General features: G+C 46.8%; 1 pseudogene; it reads right to left on the bottom strand.

The window, feature by feature from the left end:
• Window positions 1-288: 288 nt before the first annotated feature.
• LOC146830235 (18S ribosomal RNA) lies at window positions 289-979 on the bottom strand (annotated as a pseudogene; the record flags this gene model as incomplete).
• Between the last annotated feature and the right edge of the window lie 16573 nt (window positions 980-17552).

The following is a 17552-nucleotide window of genomic DNA, read 5'->3' as shown; positions in this document are numbered from 1 at the left end:
CCGCTGGGAGGGTCATGCCAGGTGAGCTTGGGTTCCGTCTCGGAGAGGGACAGGGTATGGGGGCGTCCCCCGGTCCCTCACGCGTCGGTCGGGCCTTCCCCAGGGGAAAGAGTCCCACCGAAGTCCCAGTCCTCACCCAAGCACCCCATGCAGCCGCGGACCGCTCTGCCAGCCGGGGCATGCCAGGGCTGGGCCGGGCTCTGTGCCTAGGGTGCGTGCTTGCAGGAGGCGGCCGAGGGCTTCGGGCTGGTGCCGTCGGTCGCTTGGGCCGCTCTGCCATTAATTATCCTTCCGCAGGTTCACCTACGGAAACCTTGTTACGATGTTTACTTCCTCTAGATAGTCAAGTTTGAGCATCTTCTCGGCGCTCCGCAAGGGCCATTGCCGACCCCGGCGGGGCCGATCCGAGGACCTCACTAAACCATCCAATCGGTAGTAGCGATGGGCGGTGTGTACAAAGGGCAGGGACTTAATCAACGTGAGCTTATGACCCGCACTTACTGGGAATGCCTCGTTCATGGGAAATAATTGCAATCCCCAATCCCTATCACGAACGGGTTCAGCGGGTTACCAGCACCTGTCGGCGAAGGGTAGACACACGATGATCCGTTCAGTGTAGCGCGCGTGGAGCCCCGGACATCTAAGGGCATCACAGACCTGTTATTGCTCGATCTCGTGTGGCTGAAAGCCACTTGTCCCTCTAAGAAGTTGGACGCCGACCGCTGAGGGTCGCGTAACTAGTTAGCATGGAGGAGTCTCGTTCGTTATCGGAATTCACGAGACAAATCGCTCCACCAACTAAGAACGGACATGCACCACCACCCACAGAATCGAGAAAGAGCTATCAATCTGTCAATCCTTTCCGTGTCTGGGCCGGGTGAGGTTTCCCATGTTGAGTCAAATTAAGCCGCAGGCTCCACTCCTGGTGGTGCCCTTCCGTCAATTCCTTTAAGTTTCAGCTTTGCAACCATACTCCCCCCGGAACCCAAAGACTTTGGTTTCCCGGAAGCTGCTCGGCGGGTCATGGGAATAACGCCGCCTACAGATCTGCTGGGCAGCAGCATCCAAGGGCCTGGTGCTACCCGACCCCTTCCGCTGGGGTCAGACCACTGGGGGGGCACGAGCTGCCGGGGCCATTCGGCCTTCGCTCTGCTGGGTAAAGGGCCTCCCGCCAGGCGGCAGGCCCTCGAGTCGGGCGGTCCATGCGGGTTGGAAGCTCTTTGCTCGAAACAACAGCCGAGGCTGGCCAAGCAGTCCATCCCTAAACGGACCGAGAATGCCCAATCAATCAGAGTACAGCTGGGGCATCCCCTGGCAGGCCACCATGCGCAGGGGGTATGCTGACTTAGCATCGCCTCCCTGCCTGCTCCCGGGGCAAGCAGATTCTGAGAAAAAGGACCATCAGGAAGGGGCTGAGAGGCAGGTGCATACCCGGGCCCCTGCGGGCCCCGGCGGGTGGGCCCCGGTGCCGCCTTCCCCCGTCTCAGCATCGCTTGACCTCACGGAGGTCTGACTGAGGAAAAAAACTCAGAGAAAAAGGACCATCGGCAAGGGGCTGAGAGGCAGGTGCGTACCCGGGCCACTGGGGGCCCCGGCGGGCGGGCCCGGGTTCTGCCTTCCCCTGTTTCAGAATCGCCGGACCTCACGGAGGTCTGACTGACCCTCTCCCTAGTAATCCAGGTCGCCCCATTGGAAAGCATTGCGTGCGACCAGATGGCCGAGGGGAACCTTTGCGGTAGGGCTCCCGCCTGCCCACGCAGGGCTCGGGGGCTCCACTTCCCGGTGGGGTTCGGGGACCCCAGCTGGGCCTCAGGCACAGGGAGGACCGCTGGAACTCTCAGGCCCGGATACCCAGGGGAGGACTGCCCGGGACCCATGGAGCCTGTCCCTGGCACTTTGCCACGCCGTGGGCCGGAGGAGGGAACCCCCCCTGGACAGAGGGGTGCTGTTGTCCAGGCATAGCCCATTTGGTCCCCGGCAAGGAACCGCCAGCCCGGGAGGGGTGTTCAGGCATACCCTTGCCCCTAGTAATCCGGAAAAAGGCTACCCCTCTTTCTGGGAACCCATGTGCACCGAAAGACTCAAGGGACCCTAGGCGCAGACATGCCCGACCTCTTGGAGCCCTGTCTGGGATCTGGGAGGCGAATGAGCCCTCATCGGGACTTCCAGGGAAGCCCGGCCATCTGGTCGCCCCATTGGAAAGCATTGCGTGTCACCAGATGGCCAAGGGGAAAGGTGCGACCAGATGGCCGGGACCCAAAGGACTCCCATCTGCCCGCCCCAAGCCTTCGCGGTAGGGCTCCCGCCTGCCCACGCAGAGCTCGGGGGCTTCGCTTCCCAGGGGGGTTACGGGGCCCCCAGCTGGACCTCAGGCACAGGGAGGCCTGCAGGAGCTATCGGGCCCGGATGCCGGGGGGGGACTGCCCAGGACCTATGGAGCCTGTCTCAGGCCCCATCTGTGGTAAATAATTTAATTACCGGTACTTAATTTGATGCGGAAAATCTATAATAATAGCTCAGTAAAATAAGAGGCAGAATCCGTGGTATTAGAGGTTCGGAACGGGCTTTATTCCAAAATCAATTCGAATTGATGGACTCCATATTCCATCACCACGAAGGTTCAGGAAGTGAAGGACCATACTTTATTGACAGGTAATCATTTTTATACAGAGGCATTATAGTGAGAACAGATGCAGGAGGCGTAACAGTTGATAACAAAGATAAAAACATACATGCGTAACTAAAATGGGTGTAACTAGGCGTAACTAAAGAACGTCATCAGGTATGATGTCATAAATGGGTGGTTCCATGAAAGAATTTCGCAATGTCAGCAGAAATACTTGGCAGAGATGCGCGCGCAGCAGCATGACGTGTGATTGACGTGCAACTAGGGGGTGAAGGGGACTTGACATTTAGCTCTACATATGGGACAGAAGTCTGGGGGGTCAAGTCAACCTAATCCCAAATCATATCTAACATCCTATGTTTAAAGAACTATGTTATCCAAAAGGAAAGGTCTCTCGAACAAAATCTATTCTATACTGACTGTGAGTGCGTGTACAAGCGTCTAAGTGTCTACACTAGATGCAAGGGCAGAAATCTTCCATAGTAACAGGGCTATGAATTAATTGCATAAAGACAGAGAAGCCGGGCCTTTTGCTCGGTAGCTGGAAGAATGTTTACTTAAACTACTAGACAGGAATGCATTGGATGGGAGCGGAGCAGATAATCTCGAAGGTGAAATACAGTTTTTGGCAGGCAACAGGCTGGAGTCAGGCACCGTTAGCCGCGCAGGGAATAGGACAAAGTTCATGGATACAGATGCGAGCTCAGACTGGAGCTTTCAGAGGCAGAAGGCAGGAAAAGGCTTAATGGCAGAATCAGGGCCTACTCGCCTGAACTGTAAAATGGGATAAATGAACCATATAAAGCCGGTGGCCTTTCATACTTAGAAATAGAATATCCGGCCCATTCATGGCGGATCTGAAAGAGGACATGTTGACGGTGGACGCACATGTGTTTGCGTCATCATAACTGGAACTGGAGGGAACATACATGTATTTGTCATTTATACATGAAACCGTTGGGGTCCAAGATAGGGGACATAACTGATCATAAAAATCCATATTTCCACATTCCCTCCTTGTCCCCTACTTGCCCTTAAGAGATATCAATCTTCATTAATCCGTTGATCTGTTCATATAGCATCATTTGTTCTTCTTTCTTCTTCCGGGATGAATGAAATCTTGGTGGTGGAATACACGATGTGGCACACAGACCACAAATCGCTGGTCCACATTGTAGGCATAGGCAGCAACTGAATAGTATGAGAAAGCCAATACCTAGGAAGGATAGGACCCTCCATCCAAAGGTTGATAATACACTCCAAAACCAACCGGACCAAGTCCAGGTGCCTGGATTCTGGTGTATCTGGCTTACAATCTTATGAAGGCGAGTTATGGCTTTATATACTGATGGCGAATTTTCTGGTATGAAGATGCAACTGCTTGATCCGATGACCCTACAGGCTCCACCCCTATCGGCCAGGATGACGTCAAGGACAAGACGATTTTGAAGCACAACAATCCGCATAGCAGACTGCTCTTCTGTTAAATTGCCTAAGGCGGAAATAGTTTTGTTCACTACTGCTTCAAGGGTTCTGGTTAATCTACGTATCAGCTTACTATTGGTAACTGTACCTATATAGGGAAAGAGACCTTTATTGAAATCTGTGTATTTTTCCCATGCTGTCTCAGTGTAATCGACTATTGGGAGATCTCTCCGTTCTCTATTGTGTACTAAATGAGTATTTCTGTGATAATCAGGAGGAGCTAGGAAAACAGGTGGCAAAAGGAATCCAATGTAGCAGGTACCATCCCAATCTAGAGGCAAACGAATATATGCAGTCTGACCACATACGAAGTAGGAATGGCGAGAAGCTCTAAATGTAGACTTGCCTTGATCACTGAATTCTATTACAGTGGTGCATCTACTATGGCCCATATGTATGGAACCATTCTTTCTTACACATAATTCACCTTTAACTGGAAATACTGACATAGCGGGCAAAATTGGTGCAGCTTCGGATTCAACATTCAGGATCATGAGATTAAGTGTGAAATTCCCTAATCCATATACTTCATTTTCTAGATCAGTGCCTGTTCTTTTGGGAAGTCCCTCCTTGTTAGGGTAGCAGACTTTGAGTAAAACTAGGTTCAGGTTTCCCCATACCCAATTGTCTTGATAAGTTACTGAGTTTGAATCTAAGGAATTAATTAAACTAAACCATGCTCCACAGGAGCCATTGTGTGTGAATGGATATGGAAAGAGAGGCAGAATTCCCTTATAGTTCTGATAGGGAGGGAGTCGGCCACATATCCAACAATTTGTAGCATTGCTAGTCTGATGGGAATGATGTAACATACTAATAAAAGTGTTATTGCGCAGCGCAAATCTATAGGACAACTCATGCGGGGGTAATTCACTAAAAGAATGTTCAGCAGTAACATTGTAAACATGTTTAGAAATAGGATAATATATGTGCAACAATATACTTGCAGCTATTATTAAAAGACTTAAGAAAAACAAAATTAATAACGTCACTGTGCAATGACTACGCAGTGATTTACAGTATGCATGTTGTTTCAATTGCATCTTTCGGTTTCTTTCTCTATTCAGGTCTAGGGAATACATGTCAGAGACAAATTCGACCGATTCACCTTGGAGAGGACTTAAACAATCAAATTGTCTGACTTGTTAGACCGTAGTTTTAGTTTATATAGTTCCTTATTACTCTGTTCAACCAAAGGAAGCTTTGAGTCAATCGGTGAAGACACGCGAGGTGTATCGTTTACATCCGACGGTAGTCCATGAAATTTCTTGATATGACTTGAATGTATCCAGACTTTGCGACCTTCGATCTTCACGGCTGTCCTCGTGGTGAGCAGTACGAGTTGAGGCGATTTCCACCTAGGATCCAGCTGAGACTTCCGGTCAAAATTCCTCACTAACACCAGGTCCCCGGGAACTACGTCATGGGGTTTCACCTCGGTGTTGTCGGGAAAGGCTGCAGCTACCTGTGAACGACAAGATTGTAGTGCAGACATCAAGGAAGCCAAGTAATCTGTCAGCATATTACAGTCAACATCAGTTATTTTGCGTGGTATAGGCGTCCCCCACATATTTGGTGGTCTGCCAAAGATCACCTCATAAGGGGATAGCCCTGTTCGAGAGTGCGCTACTATTCTCATGTAAAAGAGTGCAACTGGTAAGGCTACTACCCAGTCGACACCTTTCTCTCTACATATTTTGGACAATCTAATTTTCAGGGTTTGATTATGTCGTTCCACGAGACCTGCTGCCTCGGGGTGTCGGACACAGTGAAATTTCCACTGATAGCCTAACAAAAGTGAAACGTGTTTCATTAGTTCGGATGAGAACGGCTGGCCGTTATCTGAGTAGACAACACGTGGTAAACCGTACCGTGGGAAGAATTCTCGAACCAACTGTTTGGCAGTAGTCGGGGCAGTGTAATCTGAAACCGGGTATGCTTCTGTCCAACGGGAAAGAGCACAGACAACTACAAGAACATATTTGAATCCTCGACATCGTTCCATCTGGATATAATCCATCTGGAGGACTTCAAAAGGGTGATCAGGAGGCTGAAATCCACCCTGTTCCACGGGAATGCTTTTACCTGGGTTAAACTGACAACAGATCATACAGGTACGAACTTTTTGTTTAGCTGCTGCTCGTAAATGTTTGTTGAACCAAATGTGTTGAATGCTGTCTAGCATAGCTTTTTCTCCTAGGTGCGCTGGACTATGTATTGTATTAATGATAACTTGGACCATAGAATCAGGAAGGAACCATACAGATTTTTCCTTCGTCATCCATCCCTGATCCGTTTGGATCCCTCCTAATTCAGTCCATTTCTTTATTTCATCTGGTGTAGCATGTGTCTGTATGTCAATTAAGTCAAGAGCGGGATCCTTAACCGTCATGCAATGTGTCGGTGTCGGAACTATTGTCTTTGTCATGTCAGATGTGTGTGTGAGTTTGAGCAGTCTGTTTAGCTGTTCTGTCAGCTAGATCATTGCCTTGGGAAATGATATCAGTAACTTTCGTATGAGCTTTACATTTCATAATTGATATTGCAGTGGGTAGATGTATTGCATCTAATAAGGCATGAATGAGGGGTCCGTGCTGAATGTGGGCACCGTGAGAAGTTAAATAACCTCTCTCTCGCCACAGCACGCCGAAGTCATGTACAACTCCGAATGCATAACGTGAATCAGTGTATATGTTGACTTTCTTATTCGTAGCTTGAATACAGGCTTGTGTCAGAGCGATGAGCTCTGCTGCTTGAGCTGACAAGGTATTTATGCAATTTGTTTCAATGACTTCAGTGTCTGTTGTGACTGCGTAAGCGGCCACTAACTCTCCTGTACTTGTTCTCATACATGAACCATCTACATACAACGTTAGGTCTGGATCTGACAATGGGACGTCCGTCAAGTCTTGTCTGGGTTTCGTCGTGATAGTGATAACTTCAATACAATCATGTGCTAGTGGGTCTGTTCCGTTTACTGGTAACAGTGTGGCAGGATTCAATGTACTACAACGTCTGATTTCTATGTGTGGCTGAAACAATGTTAATTCGTAACCGGTGAGTCTTGCTATAGTCAAGTGTTGTGTTTGTGTGCGGTTCAAGAGAACCTCTACTGCATGTGGTACTTGTACTGTCAATGGATGTCCTAACACTATGGCATCGCTTTGTCTGATTGCTAAAGCTGTCGCTGCCACTGATTTCAGGCACGCAGGCAGAGCCTGAGCTACGGGATCTAATGTACTAGAAAAATAAGCACATGGTTTGTGTGATCCTGCTTGTTCCTGTGTGAGTACTGACAAGGCAGTACCTTCGCGTTCTGTAACAAAGAGTGTAAACTGTTTATTGTAACATGGTGTTGCTAAAACAGGTGCTTGACATAAAGCTTTCTTTAGGCTTTCAAAAGCTTGTGTATGTTCCTGAGTCCAAGGGAGAACAGTCGATGTGGCTGCCTCCTGCGTTGTCAACTGAATGAGTGGTTTTGCTAGAAATGCATACTGAGGGATCCACTGCCTACAGTATGAAGTGAGGCCTATGAAAGCCCGTACCTCCTTTTGTGTCTTGGGTATTGGCATGTTAGCAATTAACTGGATGCGATCTGGTGTAAGCTGCCTTCCCTCCTTGGACAGCGAGTGTCCAAGGTAAACAACTCGCTGGACACAGAATTGCAGCTTAGAAGGGGACACCTTGTGCCCCTTTTCGGCCAAAAATTGTAAAACCGTCAGTGAGGCTTTTTCACATTCAGGTTCGCTTCTAGCGGTGATCAGCAGATCATCGACATATTGAAGCAGGGCAGTGTTGACTGGCATGTGGATACTGTCAAGTTCTCGTTTCAGTGCTTGGCTATAGATGCTGGGGCTTTCTGTGAATCCTTGAGGTGCGCGTGTGAATTTAAAACTTCGTCCATTTAAACTAAACCCGAACAAGTATTGGCTTTCCGGATCTATTGGGACGCTGAAAAAGGCATTCTTGAGATCAATTACAGTAAAGAATGTTGCTTCGGAATCAATGGCTGTCAGTAATGAAGAAATGTCTGGGACTACGGGGTATTGTGGTACAATGCATTTATTTAATTCGCGCAGATCAATAACCAATCGATACTGGCGGGGCTTTTGGATCAGTTCGTTTAAGAATCGGAATTATCGGTGAATTACATACATTGGAGTCTGTTTCCACAACCACTCCTTGGGTAATAAGCTCGTCAATGATTTGCAGTAAAGCCACTACAGCATCTGGGGGTAACTTGTATTGTCGCATTCGTGGTAGTACCACTCCTGTCTTTAGTGTGACTCGATATGGTGTAATGTTCATGCAACCAACATCTGTAGGACCTTGTGCCCATAAATGTGTGGGTAAAGTCTGCAGTCGGTGATCCATGTCTCGGGACACATAGTGCCCTTTGAAATCACGTAAAAACAATCTTACTCCTTCCGGAGAACAACATATTATAGCTCCTAGAGCTTTCAATGTTTTTATACCTAACAAGTTTTCTGGACATGATTTAGTAAGCAATAAATCTGTAGTTCGTGTCAAGGGACCAATCGTAAGTGGAAGAGGCTGTGATACTTCGTTAATGATAGGTTTTCCTGAAAAGCCAAGGGAAATATTCTGTGAGCCTGAGAGGGGTGCCCCTGGAACTTCACTACGTTTTATGGTTGTTCGGCTTGCCCCTGTATCAAGTAAAAATTTTCTATCTTGGCCTAATAGTTCACTGTGTACATAAGGTCCTTCTTGATCTACTGGGACCACGATAAGGGGTAAGCCAACTTCCCTCTCTAGGCTGTTTCATGAGTATCGTTGATAATCAGGATAGTCATACTGTGCGGTCTGGTACATCTGTTGTGTCGTTGTTTGTGTGGCAGCAATAGGCTGCGGTGGTGGAGCAGGCATAGACTGTTGCGGAGCTGGCATGGACTGTGCATGCTGCGGGGCTCCTTGTTGGTTCTGATCCTGTCTAAGTGGCCGTGGTCTTTCTTTTGTATTACCTATGGCGATATTATGTTTTAAAACTGGACAATCGTGTACATAATGACCTGGCTGTTTACAATAGTTGCATGTCCCTTTTACAGGACCTGCTGAAACACTGGACTGTGTCATACCCTTTTTATGACCGTCAGCTGGAACTGTCTGGGAAACTAGCATTTTCATTTTTGTGTCTTTCATGCGTCTTTGTTCATGTTCTTGTTCCTCTCTAATTCTATTGTGATGGTACTGTAGCATTTGTAACATTTGTGACGGAGTGTTACCTTGCCAGGTACTCTCGAATTTCAATACTCTATTCTTAACTTGGGGCAAGGAATTTTCAACTAATTTTGTCACAAACAGATGTGGATACGATTCGCTACTTGCTTTTATTCCACTATTTATACCAAAACATTTTTCGAATCGGGCATAGAAATCACTAGTGTCCTCATCGTGCTTTTGTTTACAGGCTGAGATTGCACCCCAGTCTTCCTTTTTCGTAGTTAATAAACGTGGCAGTACCTGTACTAGTAAACCTGGTAGTGTTTTGGTCTTTTCCCCAAGCCCTGAACCTGGACCTCGAGCTTTTTCTTCGTTTTCTAATGCTGTCCAATCTATCTTTTGGTCTCCCACCTCCCAATCCTTTTCCTTGAGTTTTTCGTAAATGCCCGCAGGCATTAATACCTTCAATATTGTCATGATGTCGGGATAGGTATACTCTCCCATGAGCAACATGTCTTTAATTTCACGGTGGAAACCCGCTGGGTCTTTGTCATGACTGGGTACCACTTTCTTAATTTCTAATAGTTCTATTTTAGATATGGGTGTGTATACAAACACACGTTTAAACTGATTGTCCTCACCTTTTATCGGGTGCACTTCGCGTAAGGGATTCTGTCTATCCAAGTAATACGTCGTTCTTTCCTTGATGGGCAGTGAGACATGTTCGGGGCATACAAAAAGAATGTACTGCTTTCTGGATTCTAGTATTTCTCTAATTAACTCAGTACCTGAACCTCTCCATTTATTCGTGAGTAATTCAGTCAATATATCAGGTAAGGGACCAGGATCGGAGTGTTGGCTTTTATATAATATAAGGAGTTGTTGAATCATATAGATACCAGCTAAACGCTGTTCATCTGGGGTGAGGTTCAAAAACGTGTGTGCTAGTGTATCATCACTATATTTTCCGGGACTATCAACCCAGTGAACGGCTGACCTGGCTAATTCTTGTTTGTCCATAGAATCGAGTATATGATAACCCCTTCGTTCTCGGAGTAATTTGTCAGCGGCTTGGAACGAATGTTCGGGGGACCTTATATTTATTATAGGGGTTTGAAAATTTCTGCTCTTATCTGGACGTATCGGACGTATCGGATCAGTAAAGCATCTAGTATTATTGCAAGATCTTCCTCTACCTACATAGGCCATGGTTTCTAACTGTCCTGTGGGCAGTTCTAATTCTTCCTCCTCCTCGGTTTGTTCAGGCTGGTCTACTGCTAATCTTTCTTCGTGTATTCGTTCTACTTCTTTGCGGATCTTTCGGCACATAGCTACTATACTTAATCGTTTATCATGTCTCCCCTCTGATATATTCCGACTCCATGTGGTAAGAATTTGCATTTCTTCCGGATTTACCCCTGGTCGGTCTTGATTTCTGATCACACAATTTATGAGGAAACGTAACAGTTCCCCCTGTATCTCCACTTTCTGGTACTCCATGGCTCTATTAATACTCTCAGAATCTCGCCCTGACTGGACAAAATGATATATATTTTCTAAATGTGTAGTCATTCCTGGTAGCCTCCCTAAATATATTGCAGCTCGTCGGATACGTAATGATGCCAGCAGCATTTCGTCCTCTTTGCCGGGCACAGGGTCATATCTACAATCTATTAGAAGTTCCTTAAGCATGTCGGGAGTTACTAGTTTGGGCGTACGTTGGTGGGCTAATTCTTGAAAGGAAAGTTTATTTACTCTGGGTGGCGTGGAAAAAATGTTTGATGCACCTCCTGTAGCACCACCTGGGGTGCTGGATGTGAAAGGATTCGTTGAACGTGATATAGCAACCATAGGTGTGGATACAGTTGTAGAAACAGATGTGCTTGCCGGAACTTGTGTCGGAGTTGGTTGTTGCGGAGGTACAGACGGAGGAGGGTCTTGGCGTTGAACCCCCTCAGCAGGCGGTCTATGTGGCGCAGTATTAGCATACTCGGGAACTGCGTTGTCTAAATAAGAGGAAAGGAAAACATCTTCTGCGGTTCTGGGATGCCCTTTGGGATGTGCTTTTATCGGAAACAATGGGGGTGGCAAGTCTTTTGGTATCTCCGGAGTAGCCTTAGGTAACCCTTCGGCTAGAAGAGGATACATACCATTCATAAGGGCATTTCTTTGTCTGTCTACTTGTTCTGATTTTACTCGAGTACCTTCTTCAATTAATAGATTTTCTCGGACTTTATTTGAATTCTCTTTACTTTTCTCTTCCTGTCTGAGTGCTTTTTCTGTACGTCTATATGATTCTTTACGCCATAATTCAATGGCATCTTTCTGTGACTGTCTAGCTTTCTTTTTCCATAATTCTTCCTCTACTTTCATGATGCAATCTGCATCCCAGGTCCCAGCTGCGGGCCACCTCTGACTTTCTGGTAATTCCTTGGTGTAGTCTACCCATAAATCAAGAAATAATATGGCGTCTAGGCCATGTTTATGATACATGAAGTACCCTGGAGTGTCCCTAGGAGGAATGGGAACAGCTTCTTCGAGTACCCCTTTTCTAGTTTTGATCTGTCTTAATTTCGAAAAGAGCGGCATATTGAGAACTGATCTGATACCTAATTTTGAACACGTTTAATACAACAAAACACAATAATGAACAGTCATTCACACCACAATATGCAGAACGTATTTAAAACATTTAACATTTAACATTTAATGAACAAACAATAATGGCCATTTAGGGAACTAGTCACTAAGCATAATACTCGGCACTAACTAGGTAATTCTGAATTATATACTAGACATACTGGATATACTGCTAAAACAGTACAGATACACTGCTGAAACAGTGCAGACCGGATTTGTGTACCCAAACCCGTCTTGACCGGCACAACCTATGTGCACGTCAGAACGCCTCCCCGACAATGGTACTCACCGGGTAGCTCGGAACGGAAGGCCTCGGAACTGAACTGAACTGGACTTGAACCGGACTGGACTCGACTCGAAACTTCGGAACCTCGGAAACTGGTGGGCCTCTGTATACCTCGGATCTTGCTCTCTCAGCTAGGCTCTGGTCGGGATACTTCGCACTTCTCACCGCCTCGTCTGGGTGTTGATCGCAGCCTCAGTTACCCCCGCTCGGCAGGAGGGAGATACAGGAAATCCTGTGGGTACGCGTTGTTGTCCGTCCAGCTGTGACAGGAGACCGGGCCTGCAACGCACCTCCGGCGCGTGAGATGAGAAAGTGTCCCTGTTCGGGCGCCATATATGTGGTAAATAATTTAATTACCGGTACTTAATTTGATGCGGAAAATCTATAATAATAGCTCAGTAAAATAAGAGGCAGAATCCGTGGTATTAGAGGTTCGGAACGGGCTTTATTCCAAAATCAATTCGAATTGATGGACTCCATATTCCATCACCACGAAGGTTCAGGAAGTGAAGGACCATACTTTATTGACAGGTAATCATTTTTATACAGAGGCATTATAGTGAGAACAGATGCAGGAGGCGTAACAGTTGATAACAAAGATAAAAACATACATGCGTAACTAAAATGGGTGTAACTAGGCGTAACTAAAGAACGTCATCAGGTATGATGTCATAAATGGGTGGTTCCATGAAAGAATTTCGCAATGTCAGCAGAAATACTTGGCAGAGATGCGCGCACAGCAGCATGACGTGTGATTGACGTGCAACTAGGGGGTGAAGGGGACTTGACATTTAGCTCTACATGTGGAGACAGAAGTCTGGGGGGTCAAGTCAACCTAATCCCAAATCATATCTAACATCCTATGTTTAAAGAACTATGTTATCCAAAAGGAAAGGTCTCTCGAACAAAATCTATTCTATACTGACTGTGAGTGCGTGTACAAGCGTCTAAGTGTCTACACTAGATGCAAGGGCAGAAATCTTCCATAGTAACAGGGCTATGAATTAATTGCATAAAGACAGAGAAGCCGGGCCTTTTGCTCGGTAGCTGGAAGAATGTTTACTTAAACTACTAGACAGGAATGCATTGGATGAGAGCGGAGCAGATAATCTCGAAGGTGAAATACAGTTTTTGGCAGGCAACAGGCTGGAGTCAGGCACCGTTAGCCGCGCAGGGAATAGGACAAAGTTCATGGATACAGATGCGAGCTCAGACTGGAGCTTTCAGAGGCAGAAGGCAGGAAAAGGCTTAATGGCAGAATCAGGGCCTACTCGCCTGAACTGTAAAATGGGATAAATGAACCATATAAAGCCGGTGGCCTTTCATACTTAGAAATAGAATATCCGGCCCATTCATGGCGGATCTGAAAGAGGACATATTGACGGTGGACGCACATGTGTTTGCGTCATCATAACTGGAACTGGAAGGAACATACATGTATTTGTCATTTATACATGAAACCGTTGGGGTCCAAGATAGGGGACATAACTGATCATAAAAATCCATATTTCCACATTCCTTCCCTCTCGTGCTTTTGCCCACGCAGGGCTCGGGGGCTCCACTTCCCGGTGGGGTTCGGGGACCCCAGCTGGGCCTCAGGCACAGGGAGGACCGCTGGAACTCTCAGGCCCGGATACCCAGGGGAGGACTGCCCGGGACCCATGGAGCCTGTCCCTGGCACTTTGCCACGCCGTGGGCCGGAGGAGGGAACCCCCCCTGGACAGAGGGGTGCTGTTGTCCAGGCATAGCCCATTTGGTCCCCGGCAAGGAACCGCCAGCCCGGGAGGGGTGTTCAGGCATACCCTTGCCCCTAGTAATCCGGAAAAAGGCTACCCCTCTTTCTGGGAACCCATGTGCACCGAAAGACTCAAGGGACCCTAGGCGCAGACATGCCCGACCTCTTGGAGCCCTGTCTGGGATCTGGGAGGCGAATGAGCCCTCATCGGGACTTCCAGGGAAGCCCGGCCATCTGGTCGCCCCATTGGAAAGCATTGCGTGTCACCAGATGGCCAAGGGGAAAGGTGCGACCAGATGGCCGGGACCCAAAGGACTCCCATCTGCCCGCCCCAAGCCTTCGCGGTAGGGCTCCCGCCTGCCCACGCAGAGCTCGGGGGCTTCGCTTCCCAGGGGGGTTACGGGGCCCCCAGCTGGACCTCAGGCACAGGGAGGCCTGCAGGAGCTATCGGGCCCGGATGCCGGGGGGGGACTGCCCAGGACCTATGGAGCCTGTCTCAGGCCCCATCGCCACGCCATGGGCCAGAGAAGGGAGCCCCGAACGGCGGGGAGGTGTTGTCCGGGCCTAGCCCATCTGGTCCCCGGCTGAGAACCGCCAGCCCAAGAGGGGTTCCGGCATACCCTGCCCCTAGTAATCCGGAGGGAAGCTACCCTTCATTCTGGTAACCTGTGCGCACCCCGAGACTGAGGGGACCCAAGGCCCAGACGTGCCCGACCTCATGGAGCCCTGGCTGGGATCGGGGAGGCAAATGCGCCCTCATCGGGACTTCCAGGGCGGCCCGGCCATCTGGTCACCCCATTGGAAAGCATTGCGCACTAGTAATCAAACACCTTCCCTACTGGACTTGCTCTAGATGGCGCTCCAACCTAAGGAATATTCCAACCCTTTCCCTACTGGACTTGCTCTAGATGGCGCTCCAACATAAGGAATATCCCAACACCTTCCCTACTGGACTTGCTCTAGATGGCGCTCCAACCTAAGGAAAGAATAGTTTTGGAATTCTCAAATTGCGATTCTCTAAAAAATCGCTATTTGAGAATCGCTAAACTATTCTTTGATACATCTGGCCCATAGTCCTCTGTTGGTTCATCTTCTTGATAGAAGTGAAATGTATTGTCTGTTGTGTCTATTGGTGGGAATTTAACCCATGAATAGAATACTTCTGTCTGAGATGCCTCGTGTGCTTCGATGACAAAGACTGCTCTAGCACCTTGTGTAGGCAAACCATGTTTTAAAAGTTTGCCTGCAAGGGCTTTCCTGACTGTGAGAGGTATTATTTTGGAGTCAGCATCACCTTCGTCCATTATGTTTTGTGTAGATGCTGGTGTTGTAGCTAAAGCTGGTGGTGTATTGTTTGTAGAGTCTGTGTCTGAATCTCTGTCTGTAGTATTTTCTTCTCCAGACATAAAAATACTGAACTGGTTTTAGGAGGGAAAAAGATAACTCGCACAATATTGAACGTTTTTATTTCCTTTCAAATTTGATTAAAACCAACAACCAATACATAGGATTTTTCCTACTCAGTTGTGGCGAAAATGTCTCTTACTCATTCCAGATATCTTGGAATATATGAGTTAGAGTCTCTGAGAAAAGCACGACTGAGTAGCTCAGAATCTAGTGTTTTAAATAAGTGCCTTACCAAACATTGGCTACGCATGTGATTATATACCAATCAAACGATGGTAATTATAAACCAACAAACATTGGGCGCCATGTCGTGTAGTTCCTATATCCCTATATAGGTTCTGTGCGTTAGGATCTCATATGCTATAGTATATGGCAGAGGACTGAGTCTGTCAGCCACTATCGCATATGCTAATGTTGCCGTAGAGTGTATTTACCTCACTAGCTCAGAGGCCACACTGGAAACTTCTTGGTAATAAGAAGGGAATAGTTTCTGGCAACCTTGCAACATGAAAACCCTGATTCCTCAGAATCGTGGAAAAAGAAGAGATAACTCAGAGCTCAGTCATGCATGCTTAATATTCTCAGTAGTACATAAGAATAATAAACGGGCGTTTCAATAAGTATTTATTGAACAGTCTTCTATTTTGTGTAAACGATATGAGCTGTTACAATCGTTAGACAGTATGCAAAGTAAGTAATGCATATGAGATTGAGCAAAAAGAAATAGTATTGCTCTAAGATCGTTCAAGGTTTAATAATACTTTCGTATAGATAAAAACCATGTTTAAAAAAGGACAGATAACAGTGCGAGTAAAAACAACAGTTTAAAAAGCACAGTTGACTGTTATACACTTCTGAAGTGCCGCTTTGTACCCCAATGCGTTCCTACCCACCCCCACCCTTGAATCCAAACCTAAATATAGATGTAGGTGCAAGAGGAGTTGTAGGCACTGAAGGCTATAGGATAGTTTTCAATAGTTGGGAGTGAAGAGCTATATCAGTCCTGGAATAGTTCTGAAGCTGAAGCGTATTGTGCTAAGAGTCATTTGGAGATATCTAAAAAAATATCTCTCAGAGTTTCTTTTAAGGTTTGGAGTAAAGTAGTCCCTAGTCTTTAGTCTAAAGTCTGAACTAATAATATTAGTTTAAAATAGCCAAGAGTCTCTAAGAGAAGAAGTCCAGTCCATACCTGAGAATGGAGAGAGTCGGGTCTTTGCTAGGATCTGGAAGTCTAAGTTCCCGCTAGGGAAAATAGAACACTGCACGTTGTCGTCTTGGCGTGCTGGGAGACATAGTCTTGTCTTCAGCGCGTAGTCAGTGCATCAGGCCAGGAATGAAAGGCTCCCCGGGATTCGAGGGCTCCTCTAATTTGCTTTAGCAAAGGTGGGATATTTATACTGGGCTATCAAAAGATACGCATCAGGATCTGTCAACACAAAATGCAAGATACCAAATGCACCCCTTGTAGAACATTTTCTAGAAACTGGGCATACCGAGAATGACTTATGCTGGACTGTTATAAGTGTGGTCAAGCTACCCCCAAGAGGTGGGCACATCTCCAAACTATTGAATAAGGAGGAACTGAAATGGATCTTGAAGACCAACAGCATACATACAGGCCTGAATCAGCTTGAAGATTGGACAACACTCATTTAGAGTTTCTGTGTTCTAGTTCTGAGTAATCACCAATTGCAATTTTCCCATGCACTTTTGATCATTATAATCATGCAAATTGATTTTTTCTTTTTTAACCATGTTATCTGTCCTTTTCACCTCCATTCTACATATACCTTTTATCTGTCCTGTTTAACTCCCACCTGGATTCACGATACCACTGTTAGGATGTATCACGCCGTAGGATTCTATACACACTCACGGTTCTTAAGGTCTGGGAATTATTGCTCCTTATGAGCAACTGTATCTCACATGCATAATACACACGCAATAATCCAGTTTCTTTTAATTTCTCCTCTCACCGACTGCTTCCTTTGTGCAACTATATCACACACGCGTAATGCACACGCATCAGTCGAGGGTCTTCTATTCTCTCCTTCCACGTTCTCACTTCTAGTTTCTAAACACACTATAAGAGGGCCGCCATCCTTGCCCTCTCTAGTACATCTTCCCTTTCTATTCTTCCATTCACGTGACTGGTCCTGGCCAAACACGCACCAACCCGGGGTCCTTAAACC

Source organism: Triturus cristatus, chromosome 5_1 (genome assembly GCF_964204655.1).
Source record: "Triturus cristatus chromosome 5_1, aTriCri1.1, whole genome shotgun sequence".
NCBI lineage: Eukaryota > Metazoa > Chordata > Amphibia > Caudata > Salamandridae > Triturus > Triturus cristatus.
This window is presented reverse-complemented; position numbering and strand designations above follow the sequence as displayed.